Source organism: Felis catus, chromosome B4, assembly GCF_018350175.1.
Source record: "Felis catus isolate Fca126 chromosome B4, F.catus_Fca126_mat1.0, whole genome shotgun sequence".
NCBI classification, from domain to species: domain Eukaryota; kingdom Metazoa; phylum Chordata; class Mammalia; order Carnivora; family Felidae; genus Felis; species Felis catus.
In genome coordinates, this window is record NC_058374.1 from 113,100,143 (window position 1) to 113,122,250 (window position 22,108).

The 22,108-nt window shown below is 38.6% G+C and overlaps 1 long non-coding RNA gene across 5 annotated transcripts in view; it reads right to left on the minus strand.

The window, feature by feature from the left end:
* Positions 1 to 22,108, minus strand: part of LOC109501710 — a 473,282-nt gene that overhangs the window by 24,011 nt on the left and 427,163 nt on the right. For 2 of the 5 annotated variants that reach the window (XR_006600950.1, XR_006600947.1), the window contains one exon: positions 12,947 to 13,165. The exons of 1 other annotated variant lie outside the window; for it this stretch is intronic. This is a non-coding gene — a long non-coding RNA (uncharacterized LOC109501710). Of the gene's footprint in view, positions 1 to 12,946; positions 13,166 to 14,225; positions 14,816 to 22,108 lie in introns of those variants that run through there. 2 more of the 5 variants (XR_006600948.1, XR_006600949.1) reach the window with 2 other exon arrangements.

The window sequence follows — 22,108 nt, forward strand, 5'->3', positions numbered from 1 at the left end:
AATCCCAAGCCAGCTCCGTGCTGATAGCGCATAGCGGGACAAGGCGTCTAATACTGCAAAGAGTGAGATCGTGACCTGGGCCGAGATCAACAGTCAGATGTTCAATGACCGAGTCACCCAGGTGCCCCTAAATAATTATTATTTTTTTTTTAGTTTGTGCATCCTACTCCCATTTTTCGATATTTAGTATTTTTTTTTGTTAGTGATGATGATTGCACACTTCGGTGCATGTACTAAAGAAAAACTGAATTGTGTACTCTTTTAAAATGGTGAATTCTATGGTATGTGACTTATATCTCAATTTTTTAAAAATGATCTTTATTTTCTAAGGCAGTTTGAAGTCGATTTCCTGTTTCTGGCCAACAAAAGCCTTGCTGATACTTGGTGGGTCTGCCCTATCCTGCTTTCTGTTTTATCTCTCTGCCAGGAAGCCAGTCTGCGTTCTCTTGGAACGGGATGGTGACGCCTGGCTGTGACTGCGTGGGCCACTGAGACCAAGGACGGCCTGGAGAGCTGTGTGCAAGACCCGAGATGCCCCCCAACTTCTGAGAAGGATGAAAATCCCGTCTTTGCCAAAATTTCCTGGGTCTTACTGCCTCAGGGCTATTCCTTCTCTGGCTCTGGAGGAGCAGACCCTGTAGAAGGATCCCATCAAATTGGCTCATGAACTGCCAGGTTCCCTCTGGAGTTCACTGGGCAGCCCGTATTGTCAGGTGCCCACATGGTACAAGCAATGACCTCCCCCGGGTTAGTAAAACATACAGACCCGAAAGTTAAGTAGATAGGTATAATTTTTGAGCATCGGTTTTTGTCTGCTATATGTGATATTAAGGTAAAATTACAGTTGTGAGCTTAAGATGTTGCAGCCTTGTACTGACTTCACAACTATCGCTTAATTAGCTTTGTTGTATGTGCCTAAGACTTTATAACCACTATTTCATATTCTCAAATCAAGCTATGAGTTAAAGCATTATTATCGCATAATGTAAGAAAGGAACCCCAAAATGGAAAACTTAAATAACTTTCCCAAAATTCTGTGGCTGAGATTTGACTTCAGATATCGACGCCAAAACCTGGAGTCTGAGCCATTATTGTTGCCACCGGCCCTCCATTGAGAAAGATAAAATGTGATACCAAGCTCTGATAATAGCTCCGTGTCACTTGGGGCAAATGATGGAAAAGTCTTTGACATTTTCTCATTTTGAAAATAAAAGTGGAATTAGTTAATGTATCAAGTCCCTTTCAGTTTTAAGTGTAAAGATTCAGTAATCATAGATGGCTGTTAGTTAATTCCAGTCACTGTTATTTCTTTTCTACCAAATGCAGAGTCGTGAGGAAGGCAAGGAGGCAGCAGCCATACGCGAGCACTCTTACCCATGAATATATAGGAAATAAGTGACTTATGAATTAAGTCACTTTCAACTATATAGGAAATACAAGAAAATAAAATAGATTTAAGGCAGGAAGGGACCTAAGAATGCACCCAATTAAAGGCCCAGATTTTACGAGTAAGGAAAGTTTTGGCCTAAAGAATTTATGACTTGCCCAAGTTACATAATCATTTTGTTGTCAGAGATTGGACTACATCCAAAATTTTAGTATATTTTTCTTTCTACTAGAGTGTGATATTGATTCCTTTCCTGAAGAACTTAAAAGTTCAGAAGAAAGACTGTAAGCATAGAGAGGTACACATAATCATTAAAAAACAAAAACAAACAAACAAACAAAAAACCCTGAGAAATCTGTGTCCTCAACAAATCAGTTTATGTGTGCATTCAGGCAAAAAATATTCATTGACAACCTCTGTCTCAGGACTGCTTAGGTAAGGCATGGTTCCTGACAACAAAAAACGTCTTGTTTAGTGGAGGAACCAGATAAGTAAAAAGGCTGTCACGAAAAATCTTAGTAAATCCTATAATGAAAGGAAGCACAAGATACTCCAAAAATGGCACATCTTGTCCGCACTGAGGAGGTTAAAACACTGATCTCCAATTTATTATCTCATTTACCTTCTAAAAAGTCATATATGTTTTTAAACCATCTACTGTCTTGCCTATTTTAAGTTGATATCTAAACTTGTTCATCAGCAATGCATATGGTTCCAAAAAACTTAATTTCTAGCATATTATAAATATTGATCTGTAAAAAATAAAGCTATATCTTTCAAATATATCTAATAAAATTTAAACTGCAAAGCAGTATGTCACTGTCACTGACTGAAATATACATGAGCAAGTTCTATTTTGACAGTCAGAAATCTTCCATTATTCCTTGTGATCCTTGAACTCCTATTTGTTTTAACTCTTCTCTTAGAGTCTTTTAATAGACTAACACATGAAAACATTTTCCTGATTGTCTTAATATTATCTCTACAACAAAAATATTTACATAGATTATGTAAATCTAAAATACAATTTTTAGTGTATAGTTTTACACATAACACATAATTCACTATAGATTATATAATATAATTTAATTTATTTCAATAAAATAATTCATGTTAACAATATAAATTGTTATATAAATTTAATTTATATATATATTTTTCAATATAGGCATTTTCTGGCTGTTAAGAACAGTCTGTCCAGAGTTATCATTGCAGTATTTATCCCTACCAACTAATAAAGCAACAAAAACATATTACTAATTCAATGACATGGATAAGAATCATTTTCAATTATTTCATGTATTTATCTGTGAATATTAATTATTGCTTGAATAAAGCAGGTTACAACGTTAATTTTATTCCTGATATAAAAAATTCATTTTTATAGAGGCTAACACTAATAAACCCTTTTACATAAATATATATGCGTGAATATAAGAAATTTTTTTAGAGAAAAAGTACCAATTTAAAAAATTTCTTTCCATTTATATGCCAAAAATCACATAATAATCCACCACCAAATAATTTTAGTAAACCAAAAGCTCCAATAGACCTTCTTTTAATTTTGCTGAAAGCAAACAATTGAAAACTATCTGATATCAAATGGATTTGTTATGAAGAGTTACTCACTTTATTAATTTCTGAAAGGTATTCCTATAAAGCTTAATCAAATCTGGTCAAATTATTTTCAATTTTGCTTGTTACTCTTTCCATTAGAGGCACATTTATGAAGGTCAAAATTGGTCAAAACTGAGGATAAAATTTCATAAAATTGGAAATTTTACATTGTAGCATATTTTCCTTCTGTAATTGTAATGTTGATTGGGTCAAAATATCTTAAAAGGTATGAGAAGTAGACAGAAAAACAAATTCCTAATAAGTATATTAGTGAGTTCTCTTTATGGTTAACAACAATGTTTGTAATTATGTCTTTGACAGAATTTGTATTTTTTATATCAACTGAGGGGGAAGACAAAAATTTCAACTAAATTAAACTGAATTTTTTTTAATACTTATTTTTGAGTGAGAGAGACAGTCAGAGCATGACCAGAGGAGGGGCAGAGAGAGAGGGAGGCAGAGAATCCAAAGGAGCCTCCAGGCTCTGAGTTGTCAGCACAGAGCCTGATGCAGGGGTTGAAATCACGAGCCAAAAGATCATGACCTGAGCCGAACTCAGCCAACTGAGCCACCCAGGCTCCTCCAGATTAAACTGATTTTTAAGGCTCAGGACATATTTATACATGGAAAAACTTTTGTCCTAATCCTCTATGTGGAAATTAACATCAAGAAAAAAAAGAGAGAGAGAGACAGAAAGACTGGGCCTCAAGTAATTGTGCAGTTTGCCAAAGGTATATTAATAAACTTGTCATTTGTATTATTAATCGTTGAAATATATTTGTAGAATCCACCATATTCTATAAAAAATTAGTAGGAATGAATAATGAACAAATGTATATATGATTGCAAGGAATTTTGTAAATATGGAAAACTGCCTACATCTGAAAAAATGGGTATACTAAGTGTGTGCTTAACTTTCTAAGAAACCACCATACTTTTTTTTTTCAAGGAATTGTACCATTTTGCATTTCCACTAAAGGTGCCTGAGAATGCTAGTTATTCCAAATCTTTGCCAACACTCGGTAGCACTAATGTTTTAAATTAGCCACTCCAATACGTGTGTAGTGTTTTATACGATTGTGTTTTAATTTGTAGTTTCCTGATAACTTGTGATGTTGAGGATACTTTGTAGGTTTATTTGCCATTCATATGTTTTCGTTGGCCAAAGATCTGTTTAATTCTTTTGCCTTAAAAAAAAATCAGATTGTTTCTCTTGAGTCATAAGAGTTCATATATTTTGGACAGAAGTTTTTGTTTTCATTTTTGTTTCAATCATAAATATGTTTTTCTAACATTTTTTCCCAGTTAGTGGTATGCCTTTTCATTTTCATAAGAGTATCTTTTGAAGAGCAAAAGATTCTTAATTGTTAAGAAGTCATATTTTTCAAATTTTTAGCAGTTCACTCCTAGATGTTTATCCAAGAGTTGTGAGATGATATGCCCTAGACAAGACTTGTACTTAAATGTTTATAACAGTTTTATTCATAATAGCACCAGCTTGGAAACAACCCATATATCTATCAACCAGTGATTGGATAAACAGAATGTGGTCTGTCCATACAATGGAATACTACCAAGCAGTAAAAGTAAATGAACTACTGACACACATAATAACATAAATGAATCTCAACTGGATTTGAAATGCTAAATGAAAATGCCCAACATAAAAGATGATATGTTACATGATTTCATTTAGATGCAATCCTGCAAAGAGGAAACTACTCAATGGAAAGCAGATTACAGTTCCTAGAGACGGGGGTGGGGGGGGGAGGTCGGGGGGGGGGGGGAGGTAGGGCAACTGCATACAAAAAGGCAAAAGGGAATTTTTGAGAGGATGCAAATATTCAACACCATGACTGTGGAAATCATTTCATGAATGTGCATAGCTGCCAAAACTCATTGCATTGTATACTTAAAACTGGTGAATTTTTTAATTTATAAAGTAGACATCATTTTTTTTGTTTTTTTTTTTCTTTTTGTTTTCTTTTGATTTGTTTTTACAAATCAGTTTCTAAAAATTGAAAAGAATAGCACGGATTTACAACATCACCTTATTTTTTTTTTATAAAAGTTAAAGACAAGGACTTATAAATCTTACTTCTAATATAAGTCCCCTTTAATCAAAGAAGTAATAAGTAAGGTTACCTAGTGGAAGTAAATGTACAAGGAGGAAGAAACAAGATCATTAAAAAAAAAAAAAGGTAATCCCTCCCACCACCCTACTCTACTACATCTGAATTAAAAACATTTCTAAGGCCACACTTTGCCAGAAGAGAAATTTATTTAAGATAAAAGGTGGGGAAATTTAAGTCCTATATCAACCACCAACTTGATTAAGGAGGCTTCATTAACATCTACGCTGCTAATAGGTCCCTCCATTTTCTGGAGAATTTTATGCCCTAGAGCAAGATGAGTATAGATAAGTGACCTAAATTGTCTAAAGCTCTTTTACTACAACCTCTTGTTGGACCTCAGGTTCATAGGACAACATTTCATCTGTAATAAGGTGGAACACAAGTGGAGGGGAAGACTATCTTCCTCTGGAGGTGAAGTGTCATGGCTGGAATAGTAATTCCTAAGAGATTTTATCTAAATTAAGGGGCAAAAAAGAGAGAGAGTACAAAATACTCCAGAGGATGCCATAAGCAGAGGCTAAAACCACATCAAGCAGGTGAAGAGAAGGGAATGCTGTCAATAAAACACTTTAACACTTCTTACAGTCCTCTAAATTGAAAGAACAGGAGGACACATCATACTGGACAGAAAGATTTTATATATATATATATATATATATATATATATATACACACTATATATGTGTATACACATATATATATATACATATGTGTATACACATATGTATATACATATGTGTATACACATATATACATATGTGTATATATATATTCCTCTCCATATGTATATTCCTACATTTTATACTCATAAAGCACTGAACATATATCCCCCCTACTTCCTTACAATCATTAATCATTAAGAAAGAAGATATATCCTGGCCAACATCATTAAGGGAATGAAGAAATGTCATGTAAGAACACTGCCTGTCATATTTTCACATGGTCTGAGCCCGGTTGGTTATCTGCATAATGCTGCATTGACCACAACCTCATAAAGAAAATGGCCTTCTCCAGCCACATCATGGTCATTATAGGGTCATCCTGAACTGCCTGCTTTCCTGACTCATTATTTCTATCTTTTGATTCATCTAAATAAAGCAGCGTTTCTTTTTAAAAAAATTTTTTAACATATATTTTTGAGAGAGAGAGAGAGTAGGAACAGGGGAGGGACAGAGAGAGAGGGAGACACAGAATCTGAAGCAGCCTCCAGGCTCTGAGCTGTCAGCACAGAGCCTGATGCAGGGCTCAAACTCATGGACTGTGAGATCATGACCTGAGGTGAAGTTGGACGCTTAACCAACTGAGCCACCCAGGAGCCCCTACAGCAGTGTTTCTAACAGTTGATGTGTTCTGATTCTAATGTTTTTTAATGAGATCCTTTTCCTTAGAATCCTGTCTTGAGAAGCTTGAACACCATTGCCCTCTCTATATTCTTTTTTCACAGATATGTAGGCATACATGTACTTTATGTCAAGAGAGGACTACTGATCTAGTTCATGGGTTCTCAATTTACAGATGAAAAAACTGAGTCTGGAGAAGTAAAAACTTGTCAAAATATGCATAGGTCATTAGTGGTAAAGCTGGGATTAAGATCCAAGTCCCCTGGGTACAGCTGAGTTTTCCTTTTGTTATTCATACTGTGGAAAGAATGGAAAGATTTCTAAAGACTGAAGCTAAGAGAAAGGGTTTTTCATGCTTAATGAGCAGGGACTCAGGTGAAGGTACAACAAGTAATTGATTCTGGCTAAAGGGCAGAGTGCACTGGCTAGGGATGAGGGTGAGCCGTGAGCTATGACACAATTGATCGCTTAAGCATATGTTCCGTGGACAGAGAGGAGCAGGCCACCTGACAGCTAGGATGTTGTCAAATCCATCTAAGAGGTAAAAAGCACCATAACTAGCATTACGAGAGTAACAATGAAGTAACAACATACGGTTAGGAAAGTAATTGGTTATCTCTTTTTCTTAACTAGAAGGGCTCTCTGATAATAAATTCAGAATAACAAGCTGAAATTCATGATCTCAAAAGACCATGAGTGTAAAGAGAGAAACAACTAAATGCATAACCAATCATATCTTAAATATCAGGATTGAATCTTTAATGTTGCCTCAGAAATATGCTCTGAATATTCCAGCATTGCAATGAGTTGGAATAATCAGTCCTTTGAAAAGAAACATTAATTTCCTATGCCAGGTCTAAAATCTCTTTATTAATAACTCAAAATAGATAGAAATTGCATTCATGTCTTCTGGCTCCTGATATTCATTTAAACAAGTTACCTCAAAAGATGAAAGAAATTTAATTAATACTGAGTTTAGGGATCTAAATATATTATTTTAAGGGGTTGATTTTTAGGTTCCGAGGCAGCTGTTAGTGGATATATTCTTCAAGTTTATGCTTTGGCCAAAACTACATGAAGGGTTTTGTTTGAGGGGAAATTAAAAGAGGATTTTGCTCAAGAATTTAATTTCCTAAATCTGACTTTCTTTTTTTCTTTCTCTCCCCACCCCCACCCCTAGCAGATCAGCACAAAATTTCAGAATTATACTCATCTGGCATTATTTTTCTACAGTAAAACTAGAAACTGAAGGATTTGTTGTGTAGCTAAAAGCGTATTTGTTCACTGGTCTTTTAAATTCATGCCTATGGGGTGGTACCTTGACATGCTATTGAGTCTTTTCAGAGAGATAAAGAAGTCAGGGGAAATCATGAGGCTGGAATAAGCATCTCTGACGTTCCTTAAATTCATGGATTATTTTCAACTCTTCTGAAAAATCAGCAAACCCAGTCCAATTTTCACTTGCAATAAGGTCAGACTGCCACTCGTCTTCCATTCCAATGTTCTATCAGGCCATCTGCTTTCACGTGGTGTGGTCATGTGACACAACTCCTACAACGTGCATCCCATGGTCACTCCTGTGCATACTTTGCTATGAAATGGGGGCCCTGAGGTCAAACAGTATTCTGCATGAGGCTCCCCGTGTGTAGATCTTGCTCCACGCAAGCCCCTGAATAGCCATGCTGGGTGAAGCTCTGCGGAGAGATAAAGCAAAGCCATACCTGGAATATGCGTGTATTCTTGTGAAGACAAACACTAGCCCTTCTGGAATGAAGGGGGTAGATGACTTACCACCAGTGCCTAGTTAGTTCTCTTGAGGAACGGTGCCATACCAAGATCTCAGCGTTGGGCTTTGTGGCTGGCAGTTTGGTCATTCTGAATTGACCAGAGTCTTCGTAAATGGAGCCCATTAAGCTGGTGCCTATTTCCATATCTGCCACCATGACTAACCTGTTCATGCGCCCATTGTGTCAGTTCTGGGACAGCTCTAGGCAAAGACCAGCTGAATCGTTTTGTCTTCTTGGTTGTTCAGTGCATTTCTCCACAGTAGATGTTTTCTGGTGGGTATTAACATGCAATAACACAAGTTTTCACACTTCATGCCCATTATGTTCAATCACATGTCTCTCCTCCAAACATCCTTGTTTCTGATCTTTTGGTCCCTTTCCTTCCGGTATGGTTATAATGTATCCCTTGTTCATTTTTGGTTTGAACTTTCATATTATGCTGATCCTTCCATAAACCAAACTTAAGTTTTTTCTTCCTCTTTTATCTGGATGTACAAGATCCTTATATGGGTAGGGGAAATGAAAACTGGAAGAAGGTCACTGGAACGAACAACTCTGGTGGGTGCTTTGGAAATCTGGGCCATGAAGATTACTTAGGCCCTCTGATCCTGCTCAAACTCAATTCCATTTGCCTCTTATGATGGACTGTCCTGGGTCTTTTTGATATTATGTTTGGCAGGTCTGACAGGACCCCATTTATAATACACAGTTTCAGAGACGTGGCCACTTGGTGCCACATGGTAAATTGCTTTACATCTTCCAGGGTCCGACGTCTTACCAGGAGCTGTTTCTCAAAAGGAATAAAATCGCCCTCTGCTGATGCCATGGCCATAGGCCAGAACCACAGGAGCTTGTGTTCCAATTCTCTCTCTGGGGCGTGCCCTAACACCGCCCTGCATCTCTTTCAACCACTTATTCTTCAAACACAACTGGCAGGGCTGTTTCCATTGTAGCCTAAATTTTCTGCAGATCCCTTTATTGCCTCTGGCCTTACTCAGAGCTGGTGGCCTTCTGTGTCACTTAGTATATTAGCCAGAGAAGCAGATCTAGATGTAAAATCTGTTGCCTCAGAACCCAAAAGCCCCTCCAGGCACTGTGCTTCCTTCTCAGTAGTAAGGGATTAAAATACAGAAATGTATCTTTTACTTTGCAAGCATTGTATCAGCACACCCCTCCCCGTAGGTCCCTATAAAATTGTACCGAATTGTCATGTTCTTGAATCCTCATAAGTTTTTCTCACTCCCTGTGGAGTAAATGTATCTTCCCTAAGCTTTTATAATCTTAATAAACTCTTGCTCATTCTGATTGAACTGCAAAATGTCATCAATATCATGGATCAATGTAATATCCTGTAGAATATTTCTCTCAACATGAATTTGTATCTCTTTGGACTACATTATGACAGAGGTTGGGGGAGTTCTATTCCCAGAGCAAAACCATATATGAATATTGTCATTCATCTCAACGAAAATGCACAGTCTCTGTGGTTTTTCATTCATTGGATAGGAAAGAAGCATTTGCCAGGTAAACAGCTACATACCATATCCCTGAGACTTATTAGTTGGCTCTTGAAAAGATAGCAAGTCCAGCGCAGCATTTTTAAAAAATGTTTATTTCTTTTTGAGAAAGTGCAAGTAGGGGAGGGGCAGAGAGAGGAGGGCAGAAGATCCGAAGCAGGCTCTGAGCTGACAGGTTAACAACTGCAAGCCCGATGTGGGGCTTGAACTCACCAACTGTGAGATTGTGACCTAAGTAGAAGTCAGGTGCTCAACCACATAGCTATGCAGGTGCCCCCAGCAGAGCAGTTTTGATCAGGCCAGCTACCACGTTGGGCTTTGAGTAGAGTATGTTCTCTCTAAAATCCGTCCATTTTGCATAGGAAACAGAGTAGCATATTAAATGAATACATGATAAGAACCCTCACCATTGCATCTTTTAGATCTTCACAGATGGCATAATCTTCTCATCTCACCCTGAGATGTGGTATTTTTTTTAAATTTAGTATCTTGATGTGATGTGGGGAGAGGTTGGGGAGATGTCATTGATGTTCACAAGGCGTTCCTTGCTGTCATAGCTCTCATTCTACAGGTCTGAGATCCAATGTGGGGTTACCCCAATTGCCAAGAATGATAATCCCAACTATACATTCAGTGACCATGAAAATGAACCAGTGATCCTATTGAAAACTAGATTTCAGCATGACTCTACCATTTATTATCTGTCACCTATAGAGCACCCCTCTGATGGGTGGCCTGCAATAATGTTTTGGGTTTCCAGGTATCACATCCATTCACACCCAATGTCTAACAGTCAATTAAGCGTCTGGATATTATCTTTAATTCAATGTAGATACCCACGGCAATTTTTATAATTTCCCTTTTAAACAAATAAGAAATGGGAAGCATACATTTAAAAAAGGTGTTAACAGGGCACCTGGGGTGGCTCAGTCAGTTAAGTATCTGATTTCAGCTCAGGTCATGATCTCATGGTTTATGAGTTTGAGCCCCACATTGGGCTCTATGATGACAATGTGGAGACTGTTGAAATTCTCTCTCCCCTCCTTTCTTTGCCCCTCCTCCCTCTCAAAAATAAATAAAAATAAATACACTTTAAAAAAAAGAGAACTATCCTGACATAAATGGAATCATAACTCATGTTACTTATGCTATTTACTTGAGCAATTCATGCATGCATGCAAAAAAACATTAAGGCCTTATTTTGGGGGCAGATTGTGCTAGATGCTTGAACTTACATAAAAAGCATTCAGACACAGAGCTAGAAAGTTCTGAAATTTGTCAAATTTCTCATTTGACCATATAAATATAGAAATGATATTTTTAAATGATTCTTGGTAATTTAAAAGGATATAACCAAATATGATATCAGTTATATTATTTTAAGGAGTTATACTCATGTAATTATTATTCTTTTTCTTTAAAAATATATTGGTTCTGGTTGGCAAGAATGTGGAGACAGAGGAAACTTTTTGCACTGTTGGTGGGAATGCAAACTGGTGCAGTCACTTTGGAAAACAGTATGGAGGTTCCTCAAAAAATTAAAAATAGAACTACTCTGTGACCTAGCAATTGCACAGCTAGGTATTAATCCAAAGGACAAAAAAAATGCTGATTCAAAGGGGTACATGCACCTCAATGTTCATAGCAGCATTGCCAACAACGGTTAAATTATGGAAAGAGCCCAAATGTCCATTGAGTGGTGAATGGATAAAAAAGATGTGACATGTATATGTGTGTGTGTATATATATATATATATATATATATATATATATATATATATATATACATATATACATATACATATACATACATATGTGTATATATATATACATACATATATACATATACATACATATGTGTGTGTAGATATATATATATGTATCTACACACACATATATATATAATGGAATACTACTTGGTGATGAAAAAAGAATGAAATCTTGCCATTTGCAACAATGTGAATGGAACCAGAGGGTATTATGCTGAGCAAACTTAAGTCAGTCAGACAAAGACAAATATCATACAATTTTACTCATATGTAGAATTTAAGAAACACAGCAGATGAACATAGGGAAAGGGAAGGAAAAATAAGAGAAAAACAGAGAAGGTGACAAACCATAAGAGACTCTTAAATACAGAGAACAAACTGAGGGTTGCTGGAGGGGAAGAGGCAGGGGGATGGGCTAAATGGGTGATGGGCATTACGGAGGGCACTTGTTGGGATGAGCACTGGGTGTCGTATGTAAGTGATGAATCACTCGGTTCTACTCCTAAAACCAATACTACACTGTATGTTAACTAACTTGAATTTAAATAAATTTAGTTTTAAAAAATGTATTGGTTCTAGGGACACCTGTGGGGCTCAGTTGGTTAAGCATCTGAGTCTTGATTTAGGCTCAGGTTAGGATCTCATAGTTGATGAGATGAAACCTCACATCGGGCTCTGAGCTGAGCCCTCTTGGGATTCTGTGTCTCTCCCTTTCTCTTTGCCCCTCCCCCACTGCTTCTCTCTCTCTCTCTCTCTCTCTCTCTCTCTGTCTCTCTGTCTCTCTCTCTGTCTGTCTCTCTGAAAAAAAGTTTTATTTCTAGACCCTTCAAAAAAAGTTGAGGCAAAAGACATTTAAGTAAATATATTAAAAGGATGTTGATATTGACTTATAGCTGTCACATATGTCACTGCACACCTACAGGAGGCACCAATCACAGGGACTCAATGTGACTGGAGGCACCCATTGTGTACAGCCCACTGCCTGCACAATTGTGTATAAAAACCCTTCAATCCTATTACCTGAAATCGTGCTGTAGTCCGAGCCTACTGTGCAGGATTAGGAGGAACGTTTTTGCCTCATTCTCATGTTTGAAAGCCTTGAATTTAAAATTTTGCTAAGTTCAAATGAGGTTATATAACCCATTTTATAATGTTTATGCACTACAAAGTTTTCGTTTGGTAAATGTAAATATTTAAAATGCAAAATGAGTTTTTAAAACATTGTTATTTCATTCTTGAACAACTAGAGCATTAAAAGACAATTAAATAGGCAACAATAAACAAACAAAACCAAAGGGGTCCAGGTTTCAGTGCGTGCCCATGTGGTGGAACAATTATTACTCTTATCATTTCCGCCTATCATTAAGAAAGCACGTCAATTACACAAGCCCAGATGCTAGATCACAAACACAACTTCTTTAATGTTAGTTGGAAGTTGAGCTCCATCTCTGGGGGGAGATGAGGAAAGAAAAGAAGAAAATTTTCTATCCTGGCAAGGCGGGCACTAACCCTTTGTACCCTTGGGAAGATACTTCTGTTTCATAAACATTCATTGTGTTAAGTCCTAGGGATACAGGACGGATGTGATATCTCCTTTCTCATGCTATTTAGACCTGTAAAGGAAGACCAAAAATGTGGTAATTAATTATAATTATTTCCATATACCTTATACATAATACACTATGTGTTATGTACTCTGTGCAATATACTAGTAATTGTATGTAACTACTTAGGTCACATGCCCATGAAACAGGCCTTGCATAGGGGATTCTTTTCTGGAGACAGAGGGAGGAAGATATGGTAGTAAGCATTTATTGACTCCCTAGCATCCATTCCATCCCATGCCCTTTCCTTTGTAAGATCCATTTGATTAAGGTGGAATTAACCCCATCCTCAGATCCAAGTGGATCCTAACTGATATAAAGCAATTTGTGTAATCTTATCCCCTTCACCTCAGTGAGACTTGAAATAACGTAGGCCTATGCCAAAGAGGCTAGTGCTGTTTCTAGATGGAAGTGATCTGTTCAGACGGGTCCAATCAGATTGTCCAGACAATTTTGGCTGTTTGGGAAAGAAGGTCTTTCTCCAGGTGCTATGATATTCAGAGATGAGGTTTGGAACTTCTGTATGCCATTTTTCTACCATGAAAAAAGCCAGCTTGAAAAGATGGCTCTCAGATAGCTACATGATTAATACCTTCAAGTCTTTGATTTAAGCCAGTAAAAAATCCCTCATGGCAGCTAGGCATGGGGAAAGAAGTTGAAGTGTAGATTGCACTACTGAAGTCCTTAAAGCAGCATTTCAAAACTCCAGATAAAAGAAATAAAAAGGTGGGGTGTGGGTCGCCTGGGTGGCATCGACCTTCGGCTCAGGTCATGATCTCACAGTTCCTGGGTTCGATCCCCATGTCAGGCTCTTTGCTGACAGCTCCGAGCCTGGAGCCTGCTTCAAATTCTGTGTCTCTCTTCCTGCCCCTACCCCGCTCATGCCCCCCTCCCCTCTCTCTTTCTCAAAAATAAATAAACATTATTATTATTTTTTTAAAGGAGGGGTGGCTGGCTGGCTCAGTCGGAGAAGCATGTGACTCTTGATCTTGGGGTCATAAGTTCAAGTCCTACATTGGATGTAGGGATCACTTAAATAAAGAAAAAAAAAATTAAAAAGGAAACTTACTAGATGATCAATGTTGGCACAAGCCATGCAGATACAGTAGTAGAAAAACAAATGGTGCAAGAACAAAATGTTGTAAAAACTGAACTCCATGCTTCAGAGCCAAAATATAACACAAAGATAAAGTTTGGAATAAAGAGGAACCGTAGCTTTATTGCTTTGCCAGGCAAAGGAGACTGCAGCTCGCTATTGCCTTCAAAAAGCCGCAGGCTATCCAGAGGAAGGGACTGCTGCGTTTTATAGGGAAATACGGGATCTAGTCGGTTTTAACAGGAATTGCGTAAGTGCTGCCAGCCCCCTTGGTTGTTTTCAGGGTGGTACCTAGTTCCTGGAAAAAAAAAGGGGGGGTAGGGGAGGATGTTTGCGGAAAAGAGGAAAATGGTTACTTCAAAATGGAGCTTCGCTGAAGCCTCAGTGCAGCCATTTTGATTTTTGTTCAGTTTTGTGCTTTTCAGGGGTTTCAAAACCAGGAAGTGTAAAACTGTAATCTGGCTGTTTTCAAATCTGAATGTTCCCCTTTGGCCCTTCAAAGGGGCTTGGTGTGTCCATTGTCAGCTGCAAGTAGGAATTCTGAAGAGGAACAAGAGGGAATCCTAAGAAACGGGGGCAGTCGAAAAGAGGAGGAGGAAAAAAAAGAAAGAATAAAATTAAGAAAGAAAATGGTACACAAAGGTTTACTGAGTTATTTAATTATATTTCTGTAATGCACAGAGCTGGCAAATGGCATCGGAAATAAAGATATCCCTCCATTAGATATTCCAAATCTGTGCCACTTCCACAAAGCCCATCCAAACCATGAGTGGCCCACTCTAAATTGATTATTTATCTTACTACAGAGAAGTGAGATCATCGAGGGCCAAATGACTCAGCATTCTACCATTCTACTTACAATCACCCCTCCATCCACAGAATTGTTTTTCCCTTCTCTGAATGTCTCCAAAGAAGAGGTTTCCCACATCTTTGTTGAGGCTAAAACCCCCACCTTTACTCCTCATCTTCTCTCTAGACCTGGTTTATCTGTTTTCCCTTCAAGCTTTTATTTTCTACAGACTCCTTCCTCTCAGCTTAGGTATATGCTTAATGTCTGTGTCTTTGAGAAATTTCTCCAATACAGTGTATTGTTTTCTAGCTAGCATTTTGGGGGGAAAAATCTACACTTGTTTCTTCCACTCATGCTATGCTACTGAAGCAGCATTGGCACGTAAGAAATGATCTGAATACCAAATCCAAAGGACTTAGCCTTTGACATTTTATTATTTTGTTTTCTTTTTTTTTTAATTTTTTTTTAACGTTTATTTATTTTTAGACAGAGAGAGACAGAGCATGAACGGGAGAGGGTCAGAGAGAGGGAGACACAGAATCCAAAACAGGCTCCAGGCTCTGAGCGGTCAGCACAGAGCCCAACGTGGGGCTCGAACTCACGGACCGTGAGATCATGACCTGAGCCGAAGTCGGCCGCCTAACCGACTGAGCCACCCAGGCGCCCCTATTTTGTTTTCTTTTAATATTATTAATTTATTTTGAGAGAGAGAGAGAGTGAGTACAAGTGCAGGAGGGACAGAGGAGAGGGGGAGAGAGAACTCCAAGAAAACTCCACCCTTAGCACAGAGTCTCATGCGGGTCTCGATCTCACAACTGAGAGTCAGAAGCTCAATGGACTGAGCCACTCAGGTGCTGACATTTTATTTTTTTAATTATTCCTTCTTTGTAGGAACTCTATGCCCTTGGTTTCTCTGACATTTTCTTTTGGATCTCTTCTTACATAGCACCCATTTTCTGGAATTCTTCTGCTTGCTATTTAAATTTCTATGTTTCTGACTTCAGATCTCTTCTCAGCCTATACCTCTCCCCTAGGAAAACTGAATTCCCATAACCTATGTGCTGATACCTTTAGATCTCTACTTTAGACTTTTCTGCAAGTACCTGACCCATTGAACTTATTGCCTACTAGATACTTGCACTAAAATATCTCTCAGGAAGTTCTGTTTTCTCCACTCATTGCTGAGCTTCTGTCTCTTATTTCCTATCTTGATGAGGGACACACATTTTCCAAAACAAGAAACGGAATCAAATCAACACTCACCTGTTATTACCTTCTTACAATTAGTCACTAAGCTTTTATCATCTCTTGTATATCCTACTGCAGTAGCTTCCTATTCAACTGGGCTTCTTACGTCCAATTCCACCCTCCCCCATCTCTTCCTCCACATGCTGCCAAGAGGGATCTCTCTAATCCAAGTGAAATATAAGTCTGATCATGTTATTTTCTTGTTCAGAGTTCTCTAACAACATCCCATCACCTGCAGGATTAAAGCTAAGTTATTGCTCAACACCTTTGGCAGACGTACAAGAGCCTGCGTGCTTTGCTGCTTATGTTCTTGTCCGGCCACATCTAGCTTATTAAGCAAACTGTTTAAAATTCTCCAAACACCTAATGGTGCTTTCAGGTCTTTAGTTTTTGTGCACGCTATTCCCTCTGACTAAACTGGCCTTTTCTTTATCTTTTCAACTTTAGAAAAGTCCTATGCATCTTTCAAAACCCAGCTAAACGTCATCCACAACTGAATCTTGGCAGAATTTTAATAGTACTGAAAGTAACCAAATAATATACATAAAGACAAATAGGAATTAATGACTTTCTCTTAGAGTTGAAAAAACCAGGATTTGGATATTTGAATTAAGTTAAATTGTGAAATGTGGAATTAAAAATGACACCCATACTGGTGCGTCTGGGTGGCTCAGTCACTCTTGGTTTCAGCTCAGGTCATGATCTCAGTTTGTGAGTCTGAGTCCTTCATTGGGCTCTCTGCTGTCAGCACAGTGCCCGCTTCTGATCCTCTGTCTCCCCTTCTCTCTGCCCCTCCACTGCTCACTTGAGTGTGCTCTCTCTCTCTTTCTCAAAAATAATAAATAAACATTAAAAAAAATGATGCCTATGCTAACATTTATTTTCTACACCCAGCCTCTTCCCCCTTTAGGTCACTTCCTTATCTGGTGAATCTTGGTGGGGGGAAGAGACTCCCTCCCTCCTATAAAAGTGAAACCTCATTTTCCTAGATGCAACCTCACCAGTTTTTAACTCTTTGACTCAAAGGCACTTACTGCATAGAAGCAGGACTGATAGGAAATCCATCTTGGCAAGAATAGGGCAGCAATTTAAGCTGCATCAACTTTCAGAGAAGCAAGAGTTGGGATTCTGACAGCCTGTCCAAGCCGCCACAGTTTCCATGGTACAACAGCTATGCTTGTAGCTAGTGGTAGTCGCATGGAGGTATTTAAGGGACCAATTCCCTGACATCACTTTAGAGATTATTCCCGATGGTGTGGTCTCTAAACGGGTAAAGGTAGAGGTGAATAACAAAATAGAAGGCCCATGCTTGCTGTCAAGGGCAAGTAGCCCGAAAGAAACATAAACTGAGGTAAAATGATAGAAACATGAAGTTAAAGTACAGCTTGTAAGCTGTGCATACAAAAGTAACAATGAATTCTGGTGATGAAAACACAGGAGGATTCATAAAGAGATGTATTTTTAATTAATTCTGGAAGAATGAGTAGGATTTTTGGTAGGGCAATGTCTGGAGTGAAGGAAGTAGGGATTGTTATTAAGGCATGCTAGGTTTTTTGTTTTTGTCTTTGTTTTTGTATTTTGAGAGAGAGAGCGAGCAGAGGAGGGGCTGAGGGGGAGAGAGAAAGAGAGAGAGACAGAGAGAGAGAGAGAGAGAGAGAGAATCTTAAGTAGTTTTCATGTCCGACACAGAGCCCAACCCGGGGCTCAATCTCATGACCATGAGATCATAACCTGAGCTGAAATCAAAAGTCAGATGCTTACCCAACTGAGCCCCCAAGGCACTCTAAGGGATGCTAAGTTTAAGGAACAATATAATCAAAAGCAAATAAGAGAAAGTAGATAATGGAAAAAAAATAATGTAGGCTGCTGTTTCAACTATAATCAAGTACTGAGGAACATGGTCCACTTTAAAGATGATGGTCTAGTTGTTTTTAGAAACAGGAGAGTTCACAGGCACACATATGAGAGGGCTCCAGCTTCTCCCACAGATCTGAGTTCCAAAGGCCACATTCCAGGCCTGTAGAAGTGCAAATAGTTCAATAGACCCTTGGCTCATGTAGATTCAAGTGCCTTGGGTAGTAGCTGATGTGCTAAGCCCACCTCAGCCTGGCTCTTGTCTCGTGTGGTCCAGAGTTGCACAAATCATGGGTCAAATGATGACTTTCAGCTTTTTTTAGAGAGAAGTAATTTCTTCAAACTAATCGATCATAAATCCAATATTTAAAATAGGTAAAGAAGATTTTCTCGGTGGATGGAGACATGGAAGATCCCACCGCCTTTTTCTCTGGGCTCCCTCTTGACCACGTCATATATTTTGGCACTTGACCTTGGACTTCTTTTTTTTTTTTTAATTTTTTTTCAACATTTATTTATTTTTTTGGGAGAGAGAGAGACAGAGCATGAACAGGGGAGGGGCAGAGAGAGAGGGAGACACAGAATCGGAAACAGGCTCCAGGCTCTGAGCCATCAGCCCAGAGCCTGACGCGGGGCTCGAACTCACGGACCGCGAGATCGTGACCTGGCTGAAGTCGGACGCTTAACCGACTGCGCCACCCAGGCGCCCCTGACCTTGGACTTCTAAGAATATAAAGAATGAAGGTTTCTAAACCACTGTATTATACAAAAGTGAAATTCCATAGCAAGAGCAAGAAATTGCTTTAGAGGAGTCATGATGAAGGAATCACACTTACACATGTTTGATTTTTAAATGGGCTGTATCAAAGCCTCTTGGAGTCACCTAATCTGTATTGTGATATAAAAAGGAAGAAGAGGAACAAATAAGCTACACATGTAAGGATTTTATGGAGACTCACTAAAAGTAGGAAGGAAAGAAATAAAATATATGTTATAATTTGGGGAATAAAGACTTTTTAGATATAAATTAATAATAATAATAACAATAATAATATTGAATATTGGGGTAAGGACTGCTCTGAAGGTAAAGGGAAAAATCTATTGTGTTACTTAGTTTCTTGTAAAAACCAAGATGCAACTGTAAAAATTTTGTTGTCACTGATTATAGAAGAGGTAAAAGCATAGGCATAAATACGTTGTCTATTGCTTTTATAATAAATCTGTGATAAATATAACTGAAGTTATACTTTTCAATGCTAACAATGTAATAATATAACAAGTGAATCTTTGATTTTTTTTTTTTGTGCAGTGGAATGTGGTCAAGAGACTATGAAGAATACACTGAGCTATCAATGTCAAGATTCTAGTACCAGACCACCCAAGAGCTAATTGGACTCAGCAAAGGGTGTGTTCTGTTTAGATGATGATGATGATGATGATGATGATGATGTGTGTGTGTGTGTGTGTGTGTGTGTGTGTGTGTGTTCTGGAAGAAAAAAAGTTTTAAGAATGTGGTATACTAATCTGTACACATATGCCCTACAGCATGCAGTGAGTTCAAGCATGTTTATTTGGTCGTCTATGCCAAACCAGGCAGGGCAAGATGTTTCTCAATCTCCTTTAAAGCCACAAATCAAAGTGTTCTCTTGGGAAGGACCCCTTGGGGGGTAGTAATGCAGGGTCCTACCTAGATTGCCTCCCAGGAACTACAAAACACTAGCTATGTATGTATCAACCCATTTTTTCCCCTTTTGCATGGTCTCAGCTGTGTTTCTCTTCAATTCTAGAAGGAGACAAAAACGTAAGAATAAAAAAGAAAATGTACCTGGGCATCATCAATGGTATATAGGAACAGAAGAATTTAGTTTTCTCATTATATTAGGAGAATTTCTACTAAAAAAAATAGGTATGCACATGTATGTATATTTATATAAACCACCTACCATGTTGCCAAGCATTGTTTTAGGCACAGTCAAGGTCCCTACCTTCTAGGAAGGTGATTAGACAGGAAAACAAGGCAACCTTAGACTTCAATACCTGTCACAGAGGACAGAAATTGGGTGACATGGTAGTAACTAGGAGTAAGTTTTCTTTCTTTGCGTTTTAATGTAATTTACTTCGTTTCGTGCGCGTTATGAAGGTTACCAAGGAAGGCCTTTCCACATTAGATCACGATGCTGACTAGAGTTAAGTTGCAGGTCATGTAAAAGTTCTAAGGAAAGAATCATTCGGGCAGAGCGTATGTAAAACTCTGGGCAGGAAACAGTTTGGTACATTGGAAAGAGGGGTATGGCAAGCCGCGAGGAAGGTAGATAGTGATGTCAGAGGGTAGAAAGCTGGGCAGATGGCAGTTCAGTTAGGCTACATGATAGACAGGTTGAAGTCAACTCCAGGAACATTCAAAAGACACACAAGGGTTTGAGTGGGGAAAATGACCTAGCCTGTTGGCTTTGTAAAAGAACACTTGGGTTTTCTGTGTGGAGAATGGTGTATGCTAGCAGAACTGATATGAGCTGGGGGGACTAACTGGAAGCTACTTTGCAGGCCCACTGGGAGATGATGGTGGCTTACACTGGGAATGGCAGTGGAGACTGACAAGAAAGTGTATTCCAGAAGGGCTTTGGAGGTGAGATTAATGGCCTTTCTGGCAGTTTATATGTGACAAATGGGATGAGGGTCCACAAGGAGATGGAGAAGGCTCTAGAAGGCTCTAGAATGACAATGTCGGTTTAAACGGCTGTGTGTTTTTGCCCTCCATTTACTGAAATGGAGAAAGGTACAGAGGAAAAATGGGTTGTGGAAGGAATCAAGAGCTCCCTGTTAAGCTTAAGATGTTTCTGGAACATCTAAGTCAAGAGGGCAAGTATACAGATATACGAGCAGGGCTCCCTCATATACTTGTTCAGCTACTGTTTTACACAAAGGCACCCAGGAGCATCTCCCCAGAGGTGACACTTCCTTAAAAATCTACACAATGGCTTAGGATAAATGCTAGATGCAATGCTGCTGTGAATTGCATCCAGACTTTAAGCCTCAATGCCCAAAGTATCTTCCAAGTCTAAACTCCATTGAGAGTGTGCAGGACTTACAAACATTAGCATAAGCTAATTTTCTTCCCCTTACGCATTCTAATCTATAACATGGAGCATATTTCCATTCTGTCCCCTTGGACATATTTTGTTACTTACTCTTCACCTCAGGTGGCCTGCCTGCTGTTATTTTCAAAAGATTAATCCTGGGGGTTATATTGCATAAGCCTGTTCTTTATTTGACCTGAAACATTCCTTCACTCCTAAAAGACAGACAGGATGTGGCCTAATAGGAAAGGGTTCATGAAGCCCCAGCCCCAGTACAGCTGGCGTCCATTCTCTGCCTGCGGCTGCCAACAAGGCTGGGAGATGACTGCTTTCCTAAGCATGTCAGACGCTGCAGCTGGGAAGGTGCAGTTCTCTGGGAATAGGCTCTAATAGGGCCCCCAAAGTGGGTGGCATGTTTATCTTTCCCCTTGAAAAACAAAAGGTCAACTGGGAACACATGTTTCTATGGCAACGGTGAATTCAAAGGAGATGCTCAATCCCAGCAAATGTGGACACAGGGGAAAGAAGAAGAGGTAAGTTGGCCCATGTGGAGAAGATAGGTCTTGGTAGTACATTGAGTTTCTCTTCATTTCAATTTAATCCCCACCTGAATTCACACAGGATTAAAGGCTTTGGGGAAGAAAATGTGTGGAAAAAAAATAATAATGCCCCAAGGAATATAATCGGTACATCACCTAAGAGGGAGGTGTTTATCTGAGGTACAACAGACTAGTAGTATTTTGTCAGCAAATGATGCTACTGATTTTCAAAATAGGTATTTTTCTTGTTAGTATTAGAAGTGACTTAATCTATTCTGCCTTTTGCACTTCTTGAAAGGCCACATGTGACAAATAAGTTATTAAAAATTATTTTGTCATTTTTATTTT